The 25,864-nt window shown below is 39.2% G+C and overlaps 1 protein-coding gene across 1 annotated transcript in view; it reads right to left on the bottom strand.

The window, feature by feature from the left end:
• LOC124719082 (ubiquitin carboxyl-terminal hydrolase 29-like) overlaps nucleotides 1–25,864 on the bottom strand; it is a 433,479-nt gene that overhangs the window by 392,105 nt on the left and 15,510 nt on the right. The window contains exon 2 of the mRNA XM_047244762.1: nucleotides 3,574–3,621. The gene's annotated coding sequence lies outside the window, so the exon portion shown is untranslated. The remainder of the gene's footprint in view (nucleotides 1–3,573; nucleotides 3,622–25,864) is intronic.

The raw sequence follows: 25,864 nt of genomic DNA, 5'->3' as shown, positions 1-25,864 counted from the left end.
CTCCTGTTGCCCGGCGTAGCGCAGCAACTCGACGTGACATAGGTTCAAAAAGTCGTTGGAAGTCCTCTGCAGAAATATTCAGCCACGCTGCCTATATTGTTGTTGTTGTTGTGGTCTTCAGTCCAGAGACTGGTTTGATGCAGCTCTCCATGCTACTCTATCCTGTGCAAGCTTCTTCATCTCCAAGTAACTACTGCAACCTACCTAACGAAGCTTTTTAATGTATTCATCTCTTGGTCTCCCTCTACGATTTTTAGCCTCCACGCCGCTCTCCAATACTAAACTGGTGATCCCTTGATGCCTCAGAACATGTCCTACCAAATAATCCTTTCTTCTAGACAAGTTGTCCCACAGATTCCTCTTTTCCCCAATCCTATTCAGTACCTCCTCATTATTTACATGATCACCCATCTAATCTTCAGCTTTCTTCTGTAGCATCACATCTCGAAAGCTTCTTTTCTCTTCATGTCTAAACCACTTATAGTCCACTTCACTTCCATACATGGCTGCTACACTCCACAGAAATACTTTCAGAGAATACTTCCTGACTCTTTGTGTATATGGAATTTAATAATAATACTTTTATTGATCTCAAAATGGCTCGTCATTGAGCCGAAAATGATTATCAAGCAAAGGAGATTTAACGATCTAGGCCTACGATTTTTTATCCATATATTTAAAAAAGAAATGGTTTCTGTACTTGCAATCCAAAACCAAAGTCACATTTTAAATTTTTGCCGAACCAATGAATATTTATCAATTATGCTTGACTATACCCCGATTATTCATGCGTGGAACAAATTAGTTCTATTATTAGATTCGTTTCTTTGAACACACACTCACGACAGTTGGATATAAGAGAGCACCTCTAAGATTTTTGACCATCTTTTTGTTACTGGCGCAGATTTTTTTACAGAAGGGATTGTTGGAGCTAAATACGCCGACTTTTTATGTACCGCCTGCCACCCATAGTTTATATTTAATTGTTAACGACGCATAATTTAAACTGCTACAGTACACGTTTTTTCAGTACAGTGCAAGAGTTGCACATATATTTTTCATCTTCTACGAAAAAATGGGATTTATTTTAAAAAACACATTAGTATTTAAACTTCAAAACTTCTATCTGAGACAAGATGGTCACGTAGAACAGATCCGTAAGACCATCGCATAATAATCTACCAGAGATTTATAGTGCTTTATACGAAATAACCAAAACTTCCTCTTTGTCAAATTCTTCAGCCTATTAATGTGAATATGCAAATTGCTTTAGATGCTTTAGCAAATTTAAAAATTTTGTGATTGGCGGTTGAAGTGATGAAAAATTTGAAATAGCTGTAAATAATTCTAAAGAAATTGCTGCACAGTTGAAACTGAGTTTGAAACTTACACATCCCTAAAGGCGCCGAAAAACTCCGCAAACTTTTGATGATGAACGTGATACATCCCTAAAGGTGCCGGAAAACTCCGAAAACCTTTGGTGATGAACATGAAGAAATGGTGTCTCGAATTCACTCGATAACCTATTTCAAGGTTAATGTCTGCTTTCACATTTTAGACCAGGCTCTAGTGTCCGTAAAAGAAAGATTTCGTAGGTTATTTAGTCTCAACAACATATTTAGTATTTGTTTTCACAAGATTTCTGCGAAGAAATTATGTCATGTCAGTCCTTTTTTAAAGGTTTCGACAATGACATAACAAAAATTATGGAATTTATATTTTTAGACAATTTAACAGCCATATGCCCTAATCTCATAATTTTATTGCGAATTTTAATAACGATCGCAGTCACAGTAGCAAATGCAGAAGTAGCCTTCTCAAAATTAAAATTAATAAAAAAAACTACTTGGCTCAAAAATGATTCGATAAAGATTGTCCACAACTTCGCCATAATATCGATAGAAGGGAACATTTTAGATGATATTGATACTCGCAGCATCATTAACGATTTTGCAAACAGAAAAGCTAGAAGAGTTGATATTATATGACTTCGTTCAGAATTTCTAACACGAGATTTTAAGAATTTCTAACATGAGTATTTTCAATCTTTTTTTTTTTTTTGTTAACGACGCATAATTTAAACTGCTACAGTACACGTTTTTTCAGTATAGTGCAAGAGTTGCACATTTATTTTTCATCTTCTACGAAAAAATGGGATTCATTTTAAAAAACACATTAGTATTTTAACTTCAAAACTTTTGTCTGAGACATGTACGGAGAGGCCGGTCAGGGTGGCCGAGCGGTTCTAGGCGCTACAGTCTGGAACCGCGCGACCGCTACCGTCGCAGATTCGAATCCTGCCTCGAGCATGGATGTGTGTGATGTCTTTAGGTTAGTTAGGTTTAAGTAGTTCTAGGGGACTGATGACCTCAGATGTTAAGTTCCATAGTGCTCAGAGCCATTTGAACCATGGATGTACGGAGATAACCAAGAGAGTAAGAACGCGAGAAAAATAGCAAGAAATATTTTGCCATTTACACATTAAAAAACTTTATTTTTTTCTATTAAAAAGCAATTGAGAGCATTAATATTTGTTAATTCCTATGACTATAGTTTTCGTTTAACAAAGTCATTGTGCAAACAGTTCGTACGCACGGTGAATGTTTTTCCAAGCAGTATAAAAGTGCGCTTAAAAATACAAAACTCAAACGTGTGACGTTGACAATCCACCTGGAACTCGACATCATAAGAGGACTGGAAAAAGGCGAGAATAGAAACTATATTATGAGTGAATTTAATATCGCGTTTTCCAATCATATATAATATAAAAAAAACAAAAACAGATTCAAAAATTTGTGTCACAGTCTGCTTCAGTTACAAATCTAGAAATTCGACAAACTCTGAAACAACTTAAGCTGGAAACTGCAGATTAAGTTTTGTGTAAGTGGTTCAGTGCATAAATAGCAATTTGACGTTCTAAATATAGAAAAGTCATTTTTTTCGTGAGGAAATGAGATCTCCCCACAGATGACGTTCTTTCATTCTCATAAAGCATAATTTCAAAATAAGTCATGGTATCTGTGAAGTAAACGTTTCTGGTGAAATTAAATCTGCTTGTGAGTGTGCTGCTAATGAGTAGAAAACAACGCTTCAGAAGCTTGTTGATAAGCATAAGTTGCCCCCACACTAAATTTACAACACTGATGAGACTGGTGTGTTATGGCGGGAGCTGAGGAGTCCAGCGCAAGGGGCTTTAAAAAGAATAAAGACAGAACCACTGTCGTAGTGTGTGGAAATGTTTCAGGCGGTTATATACTGCCTTTGTTTATGAATGGGAAACATCAGAAATCGAGACAACTAAAAAATGTGATTCACACTTTGATCATGGATGCAAAAACCCAATTGGCTTAATGATAAATGTGTGCTATTCACTGAATTGCTCAAATACCCGAGGTACAGAGTGGCCAACTGAAATCATACACTGTAATCAGAATTGTGAAACATTTTATCTTCTAATAATTACACCCAAATTACGCACAATCCTTGTTATCTGAATATGTATCATTACTATTCATATATGTCTTTTTTACTAATTTTTTTATCCAAAGAAAAAACAGAGAAACACCCACTTACCCATCAGCCACGGACTCTTATGCAGTCAAATCCGGAGTGTTCCGCCATCTGAAATGAGGAGAAAATATTCTTTCATTCTTTTCACTTTCTCATCATTGACAGTTTTATATAGACTGGCGTATGCCTTTGCAGTTTGAGCCAGTTTTCATAAATTCCACTGGAATGGTGTCTTTGATGCAGACAAACCATTCGTAAACTTGAGTTTTTCACATAGCGTCATCTTGGTAAGCTGTTTTCAACATTTAAACAGTTGCAGCAGCATTTTTCACTTAAACTTGCCATTAAAAAAAGGAAACAAGTACAAAATGGCGCTAGCAAGAACAATCAGTGCAGATGAACAGAACAAGCCAGGTCGACAACACATGGCACTGAAATGGCCATACGTTGTGCTATACATGCCTAGTGGCAGAAATGCATACTGCTCAAGCTCCTCCCACGGCAATATTATTGCGTTTTTAACCCCCTCGTTTAACCAGTTTACAACTGGACCTTTGATCTAAGAATGAGTTACAGGCTCCCTGGAACATTCTGTGTCATTTGGAACCCTCATCAGAGACCAGCAGGAATCATAATGTGGAATTACTGTTACTGCAATTAACACCACAACACAAGCAACTGCATCTGCTGTGTGTCATGACTGGGAAGTATAGACTGCTGACGAAAAGCATCGCAGTACGCTCCGTGATGAATAATAGTTCTGCTCTGGATGACCATTGCTGGTAAGTAGGCCAGCGGCTTGGGAAAAGGTCCAACTCTTCTGAAGTATTTGATAGGTGGAGTGGAGTTACTCCTGGAATCGGTGTGGTGAGTCATTGGTCTGACTTCACGTCGTGGCTCTTAGTGACTGAGAAAACTGTTGGCACAGAGGTATGTCACAAACTTCCTAAATCCTTATGCATTACCTCTCATGTGATGGCATTAAGTGCCATTATTCGACAGGACAAGTCTTGTCCACATATGGCATGATTAGATTAGATTGGATTAATACTTGTTCCATAGATCATGAATACGACACTTCGTAATGATGTGGAACGTGTCGGTTAGTAAAAGATGTCTGTACAAGATATTACATTACACAAAATATTGCATGACACTAATGTTTAAGTTTTTTTTTTTTTTTTTTTTTTTTTTGCCCCCCTTAATTTATATCTAAAAATTCAGCCAATGAGCAGGAGTTGTCATGTAGAAATTCTTTTAACTTATTTTTAAATGTTAGTTGGCTATCTGTCAGGCTTTTGATGCTGTTTGGTAGGTGACCAAAGACTTTTGTGGCAGCATAATTTACCCCTTTCTGTGCCAAAGTCAGATTTAACCCTGCATAGTGAAGATCATCCTTTCTCCTGGTGTTATAGCTATGCACACTGCTATTACTCTTGAACTGGGCTGGATTATTAACAACAAATTTCATAAGTGAATATATATACTGTGAGGATCCCTAGATCCTTAAATGGATGTCTGCAGGATGACCGTGGGTGGGCTGCAGCAATTATTCTGATTACATGTTTTTGAGCAATGAATACTTTTCTACTCAACGATGAATTACCCCAGAATATGATGCCATACAAAAGCAGTGAATGAAAGTAGGCATAGTAAGCTAATTTACTGAGATTCTTATCACCAAAATTTGCAATAACCCTAATAGCATACGTAGCTGAACTCAGACGTTTCAGCAGACCATCAATGTGTTGCTTCCAGTTTAACCTCTCATCAATGGACACACCTAAAAATTTTGAAAATTCTACCTTAGCTACAGACTTCTGTTCAAAGTCTATATTTATTACTGGAGTTGTGACATTTACTGTACGGAACTGTATATACTGTGTTTTATCAAAATTTAAAGAGAGTCCGTTTGCTGAGAACCACTGAATAATTTTGTGAAAAACATCATTTACAATTAAATCACTTAGTTCTTGGTTTTTGGATGTTGTTACTATACTTGTATCATCAGCAAAAAGAACTAACTTTGCATCTTCATCAATGTGAAATTGTAAGTCATTAATGTATATCAAGAACAGTAAAGGACCTAAGACCGAACCCTGTGTGACCCCGTACTTGATAGCCCCCCAGTTTGAGGAATCGGCTGTTGTTTTAACATTACATGAACCACTTATTTCAACTTTCTGCAATCTTCCAGTTAAGTATGAATTAAACCATGTGTGCACTGCCACCCCTCAAACCATAATGATTTAGCTTATCTAAAAGAATTCCATGATTTACACAATCAAAGGCCTTTGAGAGATCACAAAAAATACCGATGGGTGATGTCCGGTTATTCAGAGCATTTAACATTTGATCAGTGAAAGTGTATATAGCATTTTCTGTTGAAAAGCCTTTCTGAAAACCGAACTGACATTTTGTTAGTACTTTATTTTTACAAATATGGGAGGCTACTCTTGAATACATTACTTTCTCAAAAATTTTTGATAGAGCTGTCAGAAGAGAGATTGGGCGGTAGTTGTTCACATCTGACGTATCCCCCTTTTTATGCAATGGTTTTACAATGGCATATTTCAGTCATGTGTCATGTGTCTTTATGAACTGATTGTGTTATGTTGAGGTACCTCTATTGTCATTAGGATCCTCAGATCTGCCCTCACTGGGTGTAAAGACTCAATATCCAGGATATCAAGGTCCAGTTCCAACAATTCTGAGCCAGAATGCCACAAGAGATAATAGAACGGCTTTACAACATCCTTCATGTTCAAAGCAGTGCATACACCCAGGCCACAAGGGTTGCATCAGCATACTGTACTGTCAAGTTCTTTGTAAATTTGATGTGATACTGTAATCACTGACCTGGTAGTGCAAACATGGGTACTTGTATAGACAATATTGTTACAACTTTCCATTCTTCAAAATACGACACAAATGTGATTGACACTCTTCTTTCTGATCATCATGGAATTATTATTCATCTAAACATGGATGCAATGATTCTTAATGTCACCAAGCCTTCTGTGATTTATAAGACACAACGTACAATTAGTGACTGTAATATATCTGTTTTTCTAAAATGTCTCAGAGAAATTACTTGGTTGTGTGTGTATGGTAACACTGGAGCAGAAAACCAGTTCAACAACTTTCTTGAATTATACATGTGGGCAGTTAACATTGGCCTGCCACTAAAGAACAAATGTGTTAAAACGAGCAGGGTATCGAATATCAATAAAAATAAGTGGTACACACAGGAACTATGAAAACTTAAAGATCAATGCAACAATTTCTACTACCTAGCAAAGAATTCATCTTGTCTGCATGCCAAAGTAAGATATAAAGAATGCAAATATCAGTACAGAATGGGTATTGAGAAAGCTAAATTAGAATATAATTGCAAATTGGTTCCACAAGCTATTAATAAACCAAAAGAAATGTGGAAAATCATTAATGGCAATCTAGCATTGGGTAGCAAAGAATTTGTATCTAGATCCAAAATTAGTGCTGATAGTTTTAATAGATATTTTGTAAACAGTGAAGATAGTGTAGTTACTAAGATACCTGATAGTAAACATGAACCTAGCTACTATTTGGATGTTGGCTATAAAAACCAAAATGCTATGGAAAATGTGTTTTATTTTGAACACATTTGTGTAGAAGATGTACACTCTGTCATTCTTTCTCTTAGCAAAAGTGATTCACTGGATATTTACAATATCAGCTCTAAAATATTGGAACTTAGTAGTCATAATATAGCAGAGGTTCTCTGTCACATCATAAACTACTGCTTTGATGAAAGTTGTTTCCTTGAAAAATTAAAAGTAGCTAAAGTAATCCCAGTCCACAAAAAAGGTGACAATAATCTGCCCAGCAATTATAGGCCAGTTTCTCTTGTACCACTTTTATCCAAGGTCATTGAGAAACTAATGAGTATTCAAATAATCAATTTTCTAAATTCTCATCAATTACTTTCAAATAGCCAGTTTGGGTTTCGGAAAAATCTATCAACATGTGATGCTGTTATGAGCTACATATGTAACTGTCTTGAAGCAAAAGGAAAAATTTATTGTAAGTACAAAGTTTTCTGATTTATCAAAAGCGTTTGACACTGTGTGCCACAACACTCTGCTGCTGAAATTAAAAACTGTAGGTTTCTCAGTCTCTCCTGTTAAAATTATTCAGTCGTACTTATCTAATAGATCTCAAACTGTTTACTTCAATAACCAATATTCTAGTTTCTTGCCCGTTAACCATGGTGTTCCTCAAGGGTCAATCTTGGGCCCTCTCTTGTTCATATTATATGTGAATGACCTACCTAGCAATGTAATAGATGATACTACAAACTGTTACATGTATGCAGATGATATCAGTTTAAGTGTTACAGTGCCTACGAACAATAACGTAAGTAACTCTACCTCACTCAAGGTAGATATACTTTCTGACTGGAGCAATGCCAATAGCCTGTCTATGAACATAAATAAAACACAGGAATTAAACATTTCTTATAACAATAGAATCACCTTAGTGACAGTTCCTGTAAAGTATCTTGACATTATTTTGCAAAATAATTTAGGCTTTCAGGCACATTTGAATTATTTAACACCAAAAATTTCTAAAGGAATATTTATGCTCAGAAAATTACAAGCAACAGTAGATGAGAAAATTTTGCTTTCTGTTTATTATAGTTATATTCACTCTCATTTGACGTATGGGACATTCTTGTGGGGAAATAATTGCTACTCAAAATGCGTATTTACAGCCCAGGAAAAAGCTGTAAGACTGATATGTAAAGTACCACCTAGAACTCACTGTAGAGAATTATTTATTAAACTTAGTATTATGACCTTGCCATGTATATACATATTTCAATGTCTCTTGTACATTAAAAAGAACTTGTCTAGTTTTGATCTGAATTCTGATGTACATAGTTATAACACATGACACTGTAATGATGTAAGAAAAGACTACTCCTCATATACCAAAACTCTAAACAGCTTCAAACACACATCTGAAAAACTATTTAATAAACTACCAGAGTCAGTTAAGAGTCCGGAGCTGAAAAAATTTAAGATATTTGTAAGAACTTTATTAATTCAAAATTGTTTTTATACAATGGAAGATTTCTGTGAGCATAATTTCTACCATAGATTAATTATTTATGTATTTATTGTTATTGTTGTTTGTACATTTATTGACGTTGCTTATACAAGCTTTACATCCTTGTAAATGTTTTGTTTTTGGGCAATAAAAATCAATCGATCAATCATGCGAACCCTATCCTCACAATCCGTGAAGTTTTGTTTCATTTTCCCCTCGCCCTCTGGATACTTCTCCTTTTTTGTCAGGCAGTTTATGTATGATCCTTAAAGGCAATGGAGCAGATTACATACAATCAATGGAGTTATTTATTCATTTACCCACACACACACTAAATATGCTTCCGCTAGACATAGAGATGTATTCAGCAGACAAAATGGTACATAACATAGAAGACACACACATGTCAACAAAATTTTTCAACACCCATATGTGTCATGCAGGTGTGTATTGACTCATTTCGGGTGAAATTAAAATGCCAGTAGGGACGCATAAGAGATGTCTGTGAAGGAGTATAGTGAACATCCATGACTGAAAATCCATCCTGCCATGACTAAAAATCAGAACCAATAATCAAATTCACATCATCATGTTATGTGCAGAAGGCTTGTCAACCAGGGAAGTTGCTCGATGTGCACACCGGAGTCAAAGTGATGCATATCAAACGAATTCGCAGTTGTGAGCAATGACAACCATCAGTTGTAGGATGGAATGACGACAATGAAAATTTGTGCCCGACCGGGAAAGTCGCTTGCCCGGTATTGGCAGATAAATACAATATTGCAGTGCCTGTGTTATTCTGATCACGATGCAAAGTTCCTTGGGCATGCATGCATGTCCATGTGCCAATACCGGGTAAGTGACTTTCACATACAACGTCTGACCTGTACGGGAATATACACAATGGACGTACGAGTACAGGTCATAAACACATGGTTGATGACATATGGAAGTTTGGATCAGGCCGTTGAGTCATGCACGGATAGCCAAATGATCGTGGTAAATTCATCGTAAGTGGGAAATCTGGGTTAGAGTCCCAGTCCGACACAAATTTTCATTGTCATCATTCCATTCTACAACTGACAGTTCTCCTTATTCCATAATGGCTGTAGTCGCCATAGTGCCTGTTCCTTAGAACTTTGCTTTGTAATCAGAATAACACAAGCACTGCAATATCGAATCAAAGTGATGTGGTGTGATGTGTACATGGAACTGGGTCCAGTCGACAGTTAGTATTGAGGACTTCGATCTATATCTGCAATTTTTGAGTCAAAGGAACTGTGGGATGAGTGCTACACAGAACTGAATTTGGCATTCGAAGAGGCTACAGGACGTCATGATCGAATCAAATGGAGATGATTGCATGGTGCAAATCTCCATTCCTGAGGACCATACACCACAACACCATGGACTCAGATGGGCAATAAATCATGTAAAATGGATGCCACAGGATTGGTGACGACACCAATCCTTGTTTATAGACGAAAGTGGGATCTGTTTCTGTCTGATAATCGCAGACAATGTGTTTGGAGACAACACGCTAATATCAAACTTCAGCACTGTGTCCCACATGTGCACCAAGGTGGTGGTGGTGGTGGTGGTGGTGGTGGTGGTGGTGGTGGTAGTAGTAGTAGTAGTAGTAGTAGTAGTAGTACAGGGAGGACTTTCTGCAACCAATAGTAGATCTGTATCACCAAAATTTTAGCGATGATTTACTCCTGATTGATGATAACTCACTTGCTCATTGTGCTGTCCTCGTTAACACATTCCTTCAGTACGCCAGGCCTGTCTGCCCTCAGGCATGAACCCAATCGAACATATGGAGGATTGACTGAAACAAGCCGCTTTTGTATGTCAACAATGATGATGTACTTTGTGCAACTTACACAGAAGCGTCATTGAAGAGTGGGACAATTTGATGATATTATTGACAGTATGCCATGATGCATTCAAGCTTGCATCAATGTAGGGGGGACTTCAAGCCCATACTGACATTGCTCAGAAGTGCTGTGAAAAGATTTCCACAGGAAACAGACAATTTTGTCACTGTGTTGTGGTGTTCTTCAGTCCAAAGACTGGTTAAATGCATCTCTCCGTGCTACTCTATCCTCTGCAAACCTCTTCATCTCCAAATAACTATTGCAACCTACATCCTTCGGAATCTGCTTACTGTACTCATCTCTTGGTCTCCCTCTATGCTTTTACTAACCCTCACACTTCCCTCCAGTACGAAACTGGTGATCCCTAGATATCTCAGAATATCTATTATCAGCTGATCCCTTCTTCTAGTTGGGCTGTGGCACAAGTTTCTGTCCTCCCCAATTCTATTCTATTCCTCCTCACTAGTTACAAGATTTACTCCACTGATATTCACCATTTTCACTTTCACACATGGCGACACTTCACATAAATACTTTAAGAAAATGCTTCCTGGCACTTAAATCTCTATTCAGTATTAACAAATTTCTCTTCTACAGTAACGCTTTTCTTGCCATTGCCAATCTACAGTTTATATCCTCTCTATTTCCGCCATCATCAGTTATTTTGCTGCCCAAATAACAAAACTCACTTCTAAATCAAATTCCCTCAACACCACCAGATTTAATTTGACAACATTCCATTATCCTCATTTTGCCTTTGTTGGCATTCATCTAGTATTCTCTTTTCACAACACTGTCAATTCTGTTCAACTGAGCGGTCCATTCGGCATGTTGTTGGGCCCATCTGTACAGCACTGCATGGTGTCATGGTTGCAAAGATGGACCTCGCCACGGATGTTGGGAGTGAAGTTGCGCATCATGCAGCCTCTTGCGCACAGTTTGAGTCTTAACACGACGTCCTGTGGCTGCACGAAAAACATTATTCAACATGGTAGCATTGCTGTCATGGTTCCTCTGAGCCATAATCCGTAGGTAGTGATCATCCACTGCAGTAGTAGCCCTTGGGCGGCCTGAGCGAGGCATTTCATTTACAGTGCCTGTCTCTCTGTATCTCCTCCATGTCCGAACAACAACACTTTGGATCACTCCGAGATGCCTGGACACTTCCCTTGTTGAGAGCCCTTCCTGGCACAAAGTAACAATGGGGATGCGATCAAACTGCAGTACTGACCGTCTAGGCACGGTTTAACTACAGACAACACAAGCCATGTACCTTCTTCTTGGTGGAATGACTGGAACTGATTGGCTGTCGGACCCCCTCCATCTAATAGGTGCTGCTCATGTATTGTTGTTTACATCTTTGGGCGGGTTTAGTGACATCTCTGAACAGTCATAGGGACTGTGTCGGTGATATAATATCAACAGTCAATGTCTATCTTCAGGATTTCTGAGAACCGGGGTGATGAAAAACTTTTTTTTATGTGTGTATGTGTGATGTAAGCATCACAATTAACACAACTGGTTAGTTCAGAAAACCCCCCAGTCAGAAGTTACACGGATTAAGGTCATATGATCTTGACAGCCGAGCTGTAGGGAAATGATGGCTGAAAATTCTAGCGTTTCAGAAATGCTTCTGTAGCAGCCACTTCACTGTGTGTGAAATGTGCAGAGGAGCACCGTCTTCTATAAAAGTTATCCTACCCACACATTTAAGCTGGTGAAGGGATGGCATGATGCTAGTGCGCAAAAGACTTTCATTGCGTTCACCAAAGCCCTGATGAAGGATGTGTTTCAGTTGTTCCAGTCCAGGGTCGTACCAGGTGATGAAAGGTGCACTCCTTTGTATCTGGTTCTTGGGGTCAGTGGGAAGGTTGAGGGTATGCGGGGGTATGACACAATAAATCATGTGAATGCCTTTGTGAGATCCTCAGCATACACTGATACAAAATTAAACATATTCAGACAGATGTACTCATTAAACAGATATACGTAACATCAGGCATACATGGAGTTGAACTGGTGGTTTCATTTGGGTGGAACTACTGAATTTTGTGGGTTTGGCAAGTCAGTTCTCAATTTTGAAAATACAGGATCATGCAGATAAAAGTAGTCCATGTAAGTATAATGTATAATGAAATGCAGTAAAATTACAGAAATGAAGAGTTGTAATCAACTTACTATTTATTTACAATGAAAAATACAGGGAAAATACATTTACAGAAGATGCTGAAAGTGACCCCCTGCAACATCAATAAACAGCTGTTTACATCTAAGTTTATTCAGACACACCAGGCATTGAGTTCAGATATCAATGGTGGCAACTTCATGGCTGTTTTTGTTTCATTTCCTTCATTGTGTATGGATTTGTTTCATAGACCTTGCTCTTCAAGTGTCTCCACAAGAAAAAATCACATGTTGCTAGATCCAGGAAATATGATAGCCATAAATGTTTGCTGACAGTTCGTTCCTCAGTAAAGACATCATGGACCTGTCCCAGGGATACTTTAGACATGTGGCATGTTGCCACATCTTGTTGGAAGAAGCAACATTGTCTTTCATATTCAGTGAGCTGAACACAAAATGTATCAAAAATTTCCATATATGCAATCATGTTGAGGGTAGTGTCAATAAATGTGGGTCCAATGATGCACATTCCCATTTCACTGCACTAAATGCTGATTTTTCATCATGGAGTGCAGAACTCCAGGGTCTACGTTCCAGGCAAACAAAGGATCTACCACTGTAGTACTTGACCAAAAGGAATATGTTAATGAAGGTCTACGGCAGCTGTCTGACACCTCTATGTACAGTCCTTTTCCTTCACCCTTCTTCCTTCCCCTTCAACCCTTCTGCCTGAAGGGTTTCTTGGGAGCTGTTGAACAATTTGTTTGATTCACTGATATCTTTCATGCCATTGATAAAGATTATGGTACCATCTACATATCCGCAACAGTAAATGATGTTTTGGAGGGGGTGATTGCTGAAATTCAGAACTTTGTCTTCTAATTTTTTAATGAATATTTCAGCTAACAATCCAGAATGATTTGATCCCATTGCTAGACCATCTGTTTGTAGAGTTTATTGTCTAATTTGAGATAGTTGTGTGAGAATGTGAATTCCAATATGTCCAATAGTTCAGTAGAACTTAGTGGAAGGGATTTTTTTGTGTGTTTTTGTTGGTTTGTATTAATTGTCTGTAGTGTAGGATCCACTGGTTCATACGAATAAATGTTTGCATGTCAACAAGGCACATGTTGCTCCACTGGGAACTTTTATGTTTTTGACAGCCTGTGTGAATTCTGCCGTGTTTCTAACTGTTGTTCTACTATTATTGAATGTGTGTGTTTCTTTAATAAAGTCACACAGAAGAGGAAACTAACTAATCTTATCAAACAACAGTTATCTTCCAAATTGTAAGAAAACAGCTGAAGAAACATACATTTTACAGAACTTTCCTCATCAATACTGTCATAATATACACTACAGAAGAAGAGACTCTTTGTGCAATTTTGTCACATGATGACATGATGGAGACCGTGGTTGTTGTTTGAAGACAAATGTTGATGGTGTTAGGAGAGCAACCAGCCTCAAATTTACTTTCAATTCCTTTATTCAAAGGAAACTGTTATCGGTTTCCAATTGTTGTGATTCATTCTCAGACGGTTTACACACTTTCTCTATGACTCTACTCAGCAAAAGATTAAAAAACAACATTCAAGCTCCGATGGACCAAGAGAAGTTCATCACACAGATTGCAGCCATCACCTTTGAGAGCAAACAAATTACAACCATCACCTTCGAGAAGCAACATGGCAGAATAGCAACCTGCCACAAAATCTCCCAGCATAAAAGAAAAGAGAATGGGGCCTCACATATACCTTAAAGACTAATAGCTAAAGATACAACAGCCAGGATACATAAAGAGATTAAACACCTCTCAAATAACAAACATCTCTCAAATAACATAAACTTCCTACTCACAATTCATGATGCTAGAAATGTTGTAGCAATAAGCATACAAGCATGTTGCATTAAGTCAGAACCAAAATGAGACTCCAATCAGGCCTGTAATGAACTGTAGGAGCAGCCCAGCATTCAAATTCAACAAAAGGTTCTTCACAAATCTTGAAGAAACGTACACATTCAATAATATCAGAACACTTAGAAACACAGCAGAATTCACACAACATGTTAAAAAAAAACAAGTTCCTGAAGAAGCCACACTTGCCTCATTTGACAAACAAAACATTTATTTCTCTGAACCGATACATCCTACACCACAGACAATGTCAACCTACAAAAGCACAAAAAAAGAAATAGTTTCTACTCACGTTACGGAATTAATGGACCTGATGGCTTAGGAATGAGATCAAACTATTACTACTGCTACTAGATACAGGGTGACAATTATTCACCTATATGAAATAAAACCGTCATAACTTCTAAATTGTTTGCATTTTAAATTGTTTGTTGGGCAAGATGGGAATTTGTATGCGCATGCATGGTTTGGTTTAGTGACAGAGCCCACTTTCATTTGGATGGGTTCATCAATAAGCAACATTGGCGCATTGGTGTGGGGGGGACTGACAATCCGCATTTCGTGATCGAGAGGTTTCTTCACCCTCAGCCGGTGACCGTGTGGTGTGCAACATCCAGTCATGAAATAATTGGTGTGATGCTCCTTGATGGCATGGTGACTGCTGAACAGTACATGAATATTTGTAAGATGATTTCATCCCCACTATTCAAAGTGACCCTGATTTTGACGTGTCGTTCATGTAAGACGGAGCTCAACCCCATTGAAGCAGGAGAGTGATGTCCTGGAGGAGTACTTTGGGTACCCAGAAGTCACTAGCATGGGCCTCGATTGGTTGCCATATTCTTCAGATCTGAACACATTGACTCCTTTTCTTGGGGTTATATTACAGACAATGTGTACAACAATAACCCCAAAACCGTTGCTAAGCTGAAAACAGTCATAGAAGTGATCACTCATAGTATCAATGTTTTGACACTTCAGTGGGTCATGCAGAATTTCACTATTCATCTGTGCCATACCATCACTGTGGTATGCGTACTGTAAGATCTTCGGTACACACACCACCAGATTATTTGACTTGTCGCTCTAACGAAGTTGGTGAGTGTCAGCAATATGTCTCGTGGTCTTATAGTGGCGTGTTCATCTTCTGCCGTTAGGTCAGACGATAGAAATGCCACTTGCACGCTTAGAGTAGCAGATTGACAGTGACAAACTTTAAACAGAACTTGATTAATTTTCATACACATTTATTAAAATAATAAAAAGCATAGATAGTACGTAACTTGATTCTGGATGCTGTTTACAATTGACAATCTGAAGTTCCTTTGGTCTTGGTACGTTAATCTTATTCTCACATATCTCTGATACTTGACAAAGTGTCTGTACATTTATCTTCATGGCTACGTACAGGAATATGGTAATCTTATTAGGCGCAGACTGAAACTTGACTACAGACTAATGCAGACTGACTAATCGGAGGTCTGTACACTCGTTGTAATACCTCGCACTTTCAGGTATCACTGCGCGAGTGAGATCTACGTTCTACGCTAGCAGCAATCTCATTGGCTGCGTTACATATTAATACGCGGATCGGCAGAAGCAGAATTTGGTCCGTCTCTAAGGCAGCGCCATCTCGTAGTGCGGAGACGGACGAGCGCTGCACCTGCGCTGTTGTGCTTAGCGGGGCGCGCTCTAGTGGGAAAGTTGTGTACGCGCTGACTACGCGGAACCATGTACACAACAATCACCAATGATGGCAGACTGATCGAACATGTCATAACCTACATGCGAATATCCGTAGCGACATTTGCATGTTGAATAAAGCATGTGTACACCATAGTGTGTAACTAATTTATGGTTTTTTCATATAGTTCAATAATTGTCATCCTGTATGTACAGGGTGTATAGCCTATGTGGACGAGGAAAAAAAAATTCGCGAATTTCCCGGTTAGAAATACACTTTCTCCCGGATTAAAATACACTTTTTCCGTGTTCAGTAACAGTATACTTCCTCGGAACCGTAAAACTTATCAATCCTTTCGATGGTTGGGGTTTTAACACCGGCGTAGAATCTCCTGGCACTTTAGAAAACGAAGCTCAGGGGAAAAAACACGTTTTGGAAAGACGTCTGATGTGCAGCAACATGTATACTGCATATTTTCGTATTACGAAAATATAAATTTGAATTCCTCCAAACACCGCATGTTATTTTCTGAAGGGTTGAAATCGAGTTTGCGATGCGGTTTTGTAAGCCAGTCGTGGCTCATGTCAAGCGATAGCTCCAGCCGATGACAGCGGATATTCAGAGCATATGACATGTGACAGTCAGCCAATACCAACATCACTGTTAAGCAGCGCGACCACACAAATAGGTAAAGGTAATGGCTTAAATTAATATACACAGTGTTGCTACAAGAAAAGAAAAGAAAAGCTTTCACGTATATATTGGTCTCTAAGATCAATAAGCTGCAAGAGAAGCTAAGCTTTCACACATAATGTTGATCTTTTTTGCGCGTGTTACACTTCAAGATACATCACACAAATGTTCCAGTAAAATTTTTAACAACGAAATAAATGCCTGCTCTGCTGGGCTCGAAAATGATGTAAATGGTCGTCCTCAAAGATCAGATTTTTGAATGAGAGTCAAACACTATGATTTAAGAAATTCATCGGACATTTGCGAAGAGAGTTCTTTTTGTTTATAAGGAAATTTACTTTGAAAGTAACGCTTTTCAAACAACCATTCGGAATCATACAATGAAGGCTTTCGCGACCGGATGGTACTGTTGTGCGCCGGAACATCTGGATACGGAACTGAATCATCTGAAACAGGCCTTCGAAAAGAATGGGTACTCAAACAAAGAAATTAATAGTTTTAAGACCTAATTACAGCAGGCCAAAGGACAAGAATGGTACACAACAATGGAAGAACACGGTGTCTTTACCTTTCATTAGTAAGGTTACAGATCGAATCGGCAAAATTTTGCTGAAACATAAAGTGAAACCGGTATTCAGACCTACCAGAAAAATAGGACAAGTACTTCGTTCTGTTGAAGATAGAAGGCCACCATTATCAGCTAACGGTTTGTATAAAATTCCTTGGTACTACGAAAAGAAGTGTGAATACGAGGGTAAAGGAGCATAAAAGTCTTTGCCGATTGGGTAAAATAGATAAATCGGCCATTGCGGAACATGCACTTCAGTCCGGTGACCATGTAGTTAAGCTTTCTGAAACTACAGTTTTAAGTGCTACCACGAGCAATTATCCACGACTGTATAGGGAGGCTATTGAAATTGAGAAACATGAAGATAATTTTAATAGAAAAGAAGAGGCCTTGAAATTAAGCGAGATATCGACAGTGGCGTTATAGACTCGATAAGTGATTTTTATCTATGACGGACTATTATCGATAGTTACATTTTATCTTTGACTAGTTCACTCTCTGCTGCTATGTGAAAGCTAGACCACGCCCACTTTCCTCGGTATTTAGGCCGCTCTCTGACGCCCGACTCGTACAGGGCAAACAATCGACACGACATGGTATCCAGGCAGGAGTATCCCAAGGAAGCATCCTAGGGCCCTTACTGTTTAACCTCTACATTAACGAACTCCCAGCTACACACAACACGACGGTAGCAAACTACGCGGATGACACCGCCATCCTTGCGCAAGATTGGAAGCCGTCTAACATTAATTCACGACTACAGACTGCACTCACAAGGGAACCTCCCCATCACACTCCCCTCAGATTTAGTTATAAGTTGGCACAGTGGATAGGCCTTGAAAAAATGAACACAGATCAATCGAGAAAACAGGAAGAAGTTGTGTGGAACTATGAAAAAAATAAGCAAAATATACAAACTGAGTAGTTCATGCGCAAGATACGCAACAGCAAGGTGAGTTTGAGCTCATGAGCGCCGTGGTCCCGTGGTTAGCGTGAGCAGCTGCGGAATGAGAGGTCCTTGGTTCAAGTCTTCCCTCGAGTGAAAAGTTTAATTTTCCATTTTCAGACGATTATCAAAGTTTAGGCACTCACACATAATCAACTTCTCTCCAAAGTTCCAGGACATGTTCAGATTTGCTTGGACATATGCAGGATTTAACGTTCTACACACGGAAAAATTTGAAAACGTTAAAAACATATGTTTTGACAGAGCACAGGGAAAACTGTGCGACTGTGAAACTGTTGCATTCATTTGTTGCAGTTTATGTGGCAAACTCTTACGTTTTCATCACTTTTTTGGGAGTGATTATCACATCCACAAGAAAAGCTAAATCGGGCAAGGTAGAAGAATCTTTTTACCCATTCGCCAAGTGTACAAGTTAGGTGGGTCGCCAAAATATTCCTGTTGTGACGCACATGCCGTCACCAGTGTCGTATAGAATATATCAGACGTGTTTTCCTGTGGAGGAATCGGTTAACCTATGACCTTGCGATCAAATGTTTTCGGTTCCCATTGGAGAGGCACGTCCTTTTGTCTACTAATCGCACGGTTTTGCGGTGCGGTCACAAAACACAGACACTAAACTTACTACAGTGAACAGAGACGTCAATGAACGAACGGACAGATCATAACCTTGCGAAAATAAAGAAAGTAAAATTTTCACTCGAGGGAAGACTTGAACCAAGGACCTCTCGTTCTGCAGCTGCTCACGCTAACCACGGGACCACGGCGCTCATGATCACTAATTATCCTTGCTGTTGCCTATCTTGCGCATGAACTACTCAGTTTGTATATTTTGCTTATTTTTTTCATAGTTCCACACAACTTCTTCCTGTTTTCTCGATTGATCTGTGTTCAGTTTTTCAAGGCCTATCCACTGTGCCAACTTATAACTAAATCTCAGGTGGGTGCGATGGGGAGGTTCCCCTGTCAGAACGGCGGAGCCTTGGCTGGTGAAATGGCGTGTTAGAGTAAACGTCGACAAGTGCGAGGCCGTTCTGTTCGCTAAAAGACCGAAGCAGCTGCGCAAACATCAGCACTGCAACCCAATAACACTACACACACGCCCAATACGTTTCCGCGAGAAGGTCAAATACCTCGGTGTCTGGCTGGACAGGAAACTACTCTGGGGGGGACCACATTCAACACGTGACCAACAAAGCTAACGCGAGGCTCAAACAACTCTACCCTATGCTTAACAGGCGAAGCACACTGAGCAGGAGGGTGTCTAGGTCCACGTACATGACACTTAATCGACCCCTGATGACGTACGCAGCCCCTGTCTGGGGATACGCTGCGCCAACTCGCTTGCGCCGTCTGCAGCTCATACAGAACAAAGTACTCAAAATCATAAGCAACGCTGCGCGCTAAACACGCATCGCGGACCTTCGCCGGGAATACCGGCTAGATACTATCTTGCAGGTATTCCAAAAACTCTCCACACGACTGTACAATAACACGAGACACTTGCGCAACCCGTTTATCCTCTCTCTGGGTAACACCGACCACAACCATAGATGGAAGCATAACAGACCAAAGACTCTACTGGCTAGGAACTAAACATCTATGGTCCATAGAACGCTAACACGACAGCACTGGCGAGCCCCTGCAACACAGCTATTACCGGCAACCCCAGATGTTCGACCAGCCGAAAAACAGGCAACCGCAGGGAAACCGTACTGTACACAGCACGCAAACCAGCCACACACACACCCTACACCGTCTGTGAGCCGATCTATGACCGATCGCCCACTAATGTACAACGACCTTGAACTGTTGCAGGGACGCAGCAACTGCAGCAAGCGCCGCAACAACGACAAAGGTAACGATGCACGATACCTCGAACTAACATAACCACACCTTGCATGCACTGTCGCAGATAGCAAGCCGCTACTGCCCTTACTACCCGTCCTACTGTCGCAGAGTTTTTTTTCCCTTGGCGCCTGCCTTGGCACTTTTTTTCCTCTGCTCTAACAACCGCTACCCTTCGATCGCTTTCGTCCACTTTCTATCTCCTGGTGGAACATGTTAATGAGTAATCTTACCCAGACGCATGGATAACACCACAGCCCGCATCCTGTGACTCCTGATTCAAAAACTAACATGTTATACGGAGGTGACAGTAGAACTTTTGGTTTGGTCACCACGTTGGTGTGGGCGTGGAGGGGCCCCATCCTTTGCCCGCCTCGTCAGTCGGCAGGACTCAACAGGACCAGCCATACCTCTGAGGATGTCCAGCGTAGTATTGGACGAAACGTTAGGAATAGAAGTATTCCATGGACCACGGCCATATAACCCGGAACAATTATCAACAACCATTCGGAATATTTTCCTGCGACCTGTTAGAAATAGATTCGTTTCAGCAGTTGCCAGAGAGCACCAGATAACAGGCCCGCAGGAAGACCGTACGTTCGTACGTGTAAAGCATTAAAAGATCTTACATTATGTCATAAAAGAAACAAGATATTAGAGGATATTCCAAGAGCATGGGAATTTTGAGAGACCAAACTGAAATGCATAATTCGGTTTAAAGTGCACGTTCGTATGTCCAGATACAGGTATAAATTTTCTTACAGTACCAGTACTGTATTATCTCATGTTTCGTTCTTTATTACGGCATAATGCCATACGTGCTAGAAGATGAAAACGTGAAATTCAAATGCAACAAACACTTGAAACTAGCCAATAGTGTGGAATTAAACACTTCGTTTCAAATAAAGTGACTGCCTCAGCAGTTAACATTAATAAAAACAAAATTTCTTTAACAAACCGACAAAAATAACTTCACTGTTCTGCAAGGTGATTAACGCTTGAATGTCAGGATGGTGGAAACAAAATAAAATCTGAAACTAATAACATATTTTAGCCCTTCCGTAATTATGTGAATGTATTTTAATTCACTTGATAGCTCCCGGCCACAGAAACCGTTTTGTTTTCATTTGACGTGAGAGCAATAAACGAAGAGGAAACAGCAAAACGGTAACATGGGTCACGTGGAGACCACCACCTTCACCACCACAACTCAGACTGCTCTGTGCATCAGGTCCGGATTTACGAGATTTCCGAACCTGGACAATATGAGATAGTGGCGCTCCCCCTCCCTCGAGCGTTTGACGTAGGACGCCAAAAATTTAAAAAATCGACTTTTCAAAAATATCTTCATTTTGTAGCGCACATCTTTCTGAAGAGTCTGATACATAAAACATATATGTTCGAGGGAATGTAAGACATGTTATTTGGGTCTTAAGTGTGCAGAGCCATGCCTTTTCACACAGCATTCTTCCATTGCATGTCCCTGTATTTCGCTCTGTGGAATTCAAACGTGTAATATTTTGTAATGGGTGCCATCAAACTATATTCAAAGCCAGTGGAAATTAAAATGTCCTGTGGTGCCTCTCCTGCCCCTCCAAAAAAAAATCTCGCAATTAATACTGAATGGGATTATTTGTAACTGGCAGAACAAGAACTCTGCAGAAAGTTTGCAGTCTTTACTGCATATTAGCTAATAACTTGTTGTTTTGTGGGGGATAAAATTAAAAATGTAGGATACATCAAACGAGTAAAGTCAAGAGACAAGCAAGACAGTACACATTTCTTCAATCCTTAAGCCCTAGCTCTTTTTTCTTTTCCTCTCTAACCTTGCCACAGCTTTATATGGAGTACTTTCCTTTCTGGCAAAGAATCTATTACCTCACCAAAGTTGGTCATTGTTTTGCTACATGGAAAAACGAAATGTCGTTGTCTAATATCAGAAAAGCTGTTAGTAAAATAGTACCCAAGACAAGTGTGGTTTCTCGATCTGATTACGTGTATTTTGTCACTGTCTGCTAGATAAAACGAAACAGGCCTGCCTAATATTGCAGCAATTGTTACACACACCAAATAAACGAGACTGTTTTGGCACAAATGGTCATTTTCATAACACGACAGAATATAATTCACGAAGTAGCAATATCAAATCTCTATTAGGCCTACTACAAGCAAAAAGTTTTATGTTAGGAAATAGTTTCACATTTCATTCATACTCTCTAGCTTCTGAAGCATGAGATCGAAAAGCAGTAGTACGAAATTTTTATATAAATTTGGAATCGTCATATTCTTCCGCAATTTGTGTGAGGCCCCATTTCTTCTCCTTCTTCGTTCTAACAAACAATCTTGTCGTCACTAATTCTGTAACTATTCCCGACAGTGTCAAAACTTATCCTCTAGTTAACTTCACTAACCCTGCAAGAATCACCAGTTTAGTTATCCCGCAGGCTGTTAGCCTGAAACTGTAGAACTGGCCCTTAATAGTGTATTGGACTGGCCAAAAATTTTGTCAAAATTTCATTTTCTTAGATACACGGAAAAGACAATACGTAAACTTTGTTGCCTGTTATTCCTGTTAGTCGTCTATTTCCACTCTGGTAGTCTGACTCTACGGAATTCGCTAGTAATTATAAACAACACTGATCTTTTGCAAACCCAGTCAACCACATAAACAGCGATTGGCATTCATCCGTTCAGCTTTATTCCGATCAGCTCGTATAGCCCGGTCCCCTTTTGTCTACAGGAAAGTTTATTTCTAGATGCGGCGGGGATTCCCCTGGCAGAGGCATCACGTACACTATGCACGCATCCAAAAATCAACTTAGAATTTGTTCAAAAACCAACAGGGATGCATTCAAAATCATATGAGTAATGGATAGACCAACGTGCGCTGGATGCTAGGCGCTTTGTGAAACAAGGTCTTTTCCCTCAATAATATGGAGTTGCCCCCGCCCCCTAGTTCCTGGCCTGTTGCGCATACGTGAATCTGGCAGCTTAGTCGCACCAATAAAATTTTTCCGGATAGCATCTGGCTACCTGCTGCTGTTGCTTATACGGCTGACTGCCACACTTCTGTAGCCAGAAGCGATTCAACTGCGCATGAGCTCGCTCGCAACCGCACAAACGAATCTAATATAAACAGTTGTGACGTCACGCTCATCGGAGGCAATTTGTTGGTATGAAGCCTTTGACACATTTTGCTGTTAGCAGACGCTTGTATGACCACTGTGTTTTGTTGTTGTATATGGTGCATTTCCTTTGCAACTTAAGTTTTATTTTCGTTTTTTTTTCTTTCGTTCGTGTTTTATTGCTGCAGCATTATTCTGCAGTAGCGAGATACAGTAATATTCTTTGTTAGAGTACTGGTTCTTACCAAAGTTACAAAAATTTAACTGAAAACTAAAAAAAAATGTAAAATTCCTGGAATTCTAAAAAAATTCCGGGTTTTTCCCGGTTTTCTCCTGAATGAAAAAATTCCCAGGTTTTTTCCGGATCTCCTGGTTGTCCCAGGTCGTATACACCCTGAATGTCGATGGCACAATCATTTTAATCAATGGGACAACAGATGGTATCGGTGAGGCAAACCAACTGTTGCAGTTCCCATGCAAAAAATGATGGTCACAGATGAACTTTAAGCAGGTGACAATAAACTTTTCACACATCATCATTAGAATAATGAATAACAGACACCAATTGAAATTTATCAGAAGCCCACCACAACTCCACAGCCCTTCCTATCGACCCACAACCCACAACATGGCAGCATTGCCATATTGCTCTGTTGACAAAACAAAGTAATTCAACTGCTACTCTGAAGATAAATGTAAAGAAGAAACTGAAATAATAAAGCAGACAACCATTGAAAATGACTATAACAACTCCATGGCAGACACCCAAGACACTCAATAGTGACAAAACAATCACAGCACAAAAACTGAACACAAAATCCATTATTCCATGAAATTCCATTTCTGGGTAATACTTCTAATCAGATTGCCAACGCCTTCAAATGAAAAGCCATAGTTATATCTTTCACCACTGACAATGCAGAAGTTACCTCATAACAGTGTACATGAAATTTACTGCACCATAGTGGTAAGTAGAAAATTCAATGTTTGGACGGGGGCATTTCTATGTAGGTCATACAAGCAGATCGTATGAGATTAAATTCAAAGAACACATGACAGCAGTAAAAAACCAAAAATACTACACATCATGTCAGCTATAGCCACACAATTGCACGAAACAAAACACCATGCCAACTACACAAGTATCAGCATCCTACATATCCAACACAAAGGCAAAAATCTTGATGTTCTTGAAAAACACTAAATATACAACCACCAAAGAAAACAACCTGAGTCCATCACAAATGAAAAAAGAATAATTACATTTACAATAGTTTAATCTCCATTTTAACAACCAGCCTATTATTATTAAATTAGCAATGCATTTGTATGTGTGTGTGTGTGTGTGTGTGTGTGTGTGTGTGTGTGAGCGCGCACACCAGTTAGCTCCAAGCAAGACCATTGTCTGAAAGCTCAGCAGCATTTTCAATCTTGTCTATGTGCCCGTTGATCACTTGATCTAAAACTAAATGGTGACAGGTAAGTGTCACTCTTTCCAGTACTTGTATTTTACATGGACTTTCCATTGATATATTTAACATGTGAGATATGTTTCTATATGTATTCATATGACAAACTGAGCATAAACACGATTCAATGAAAGGACACAATTTTATTATTTGTTTGAAATTACATAATATAAGCTTTTGTGTGGTTTCAACTGTTTGCCTCAAACTAGTCACATATCTGTTCAGCTCTGTCTGTGGTGAACAAGTTTTGACACTATACTAATATGTTTCTGTCATCAAGAAATACTGGAGATTCTGCTTATCAAGCAAAAGACTAGACCCAACATACAACCTTATGGGACATCATGTTTTATGTTTGCAAACTTTAGAGAGATTAGGTCCACCTGGTGTGGTTTGGAAATGTGACTCTTTCTTTGCAGAATGTACCACTACAGCCATGCAACATAACATTAACATAATACTATTTGGAAAGGACCTATTTCACTTTTTTATGAACTGGAAGAAAATGTGCACTTATTTATCTCATTCATTTAGCTTCTAGCTTATTGAAAGTATACTACTGTGAACTACATTTCATGTTTTGATTTCGGGTGTACAGATGTGCAAGGCTCGTAGTTGCCCAATTTGCAAACATGCTACTTAAAGGTGTCTGTGCAAGAAACACGGTTCTTCTAATTCCACATCACAAAACTGAACTGTTAGCTCTTGTGCTGTAAAGACAGTCATACTGTACACAAATGTTACAGTAAACTGGAGCATCCTAAAAGTGAAAGTTGAGTAAGCTGGAATGAGCTGAATTAGTGGTATGAATACTGACTTGCCTTTTCTTTTCCATTTAATATCTCCATTTCTACAAAGTTACAACCTTTTTTGCAAGGGTATACTAAGAACATCGCATATTTATGAATTCTGTTGGAAAGTTCACACTTTTTTCTTTGCGCATCATTTACCAATGGGTTGAAATATTTTTCTACCCCGAGGTGTCATATT

Source organism: Schistocerca piceifrons, chromosome 10, assembly GCF_021461385.2.
Source record: "Schistocerca piceifrons isolate TAMUIC-IGC-003096 chromosome 10, iqSchPice1.1, whole genome shotgun sequence".
NCBI lineage: Eukaryota > Metazoa > Arthropoda > Insecta > Orthoptera > Acrididae > Schistocerca > Schistocerca piceifrons.
This window is presented reverse-complemented; position numbering and strand designations above follow the sequence as displayed.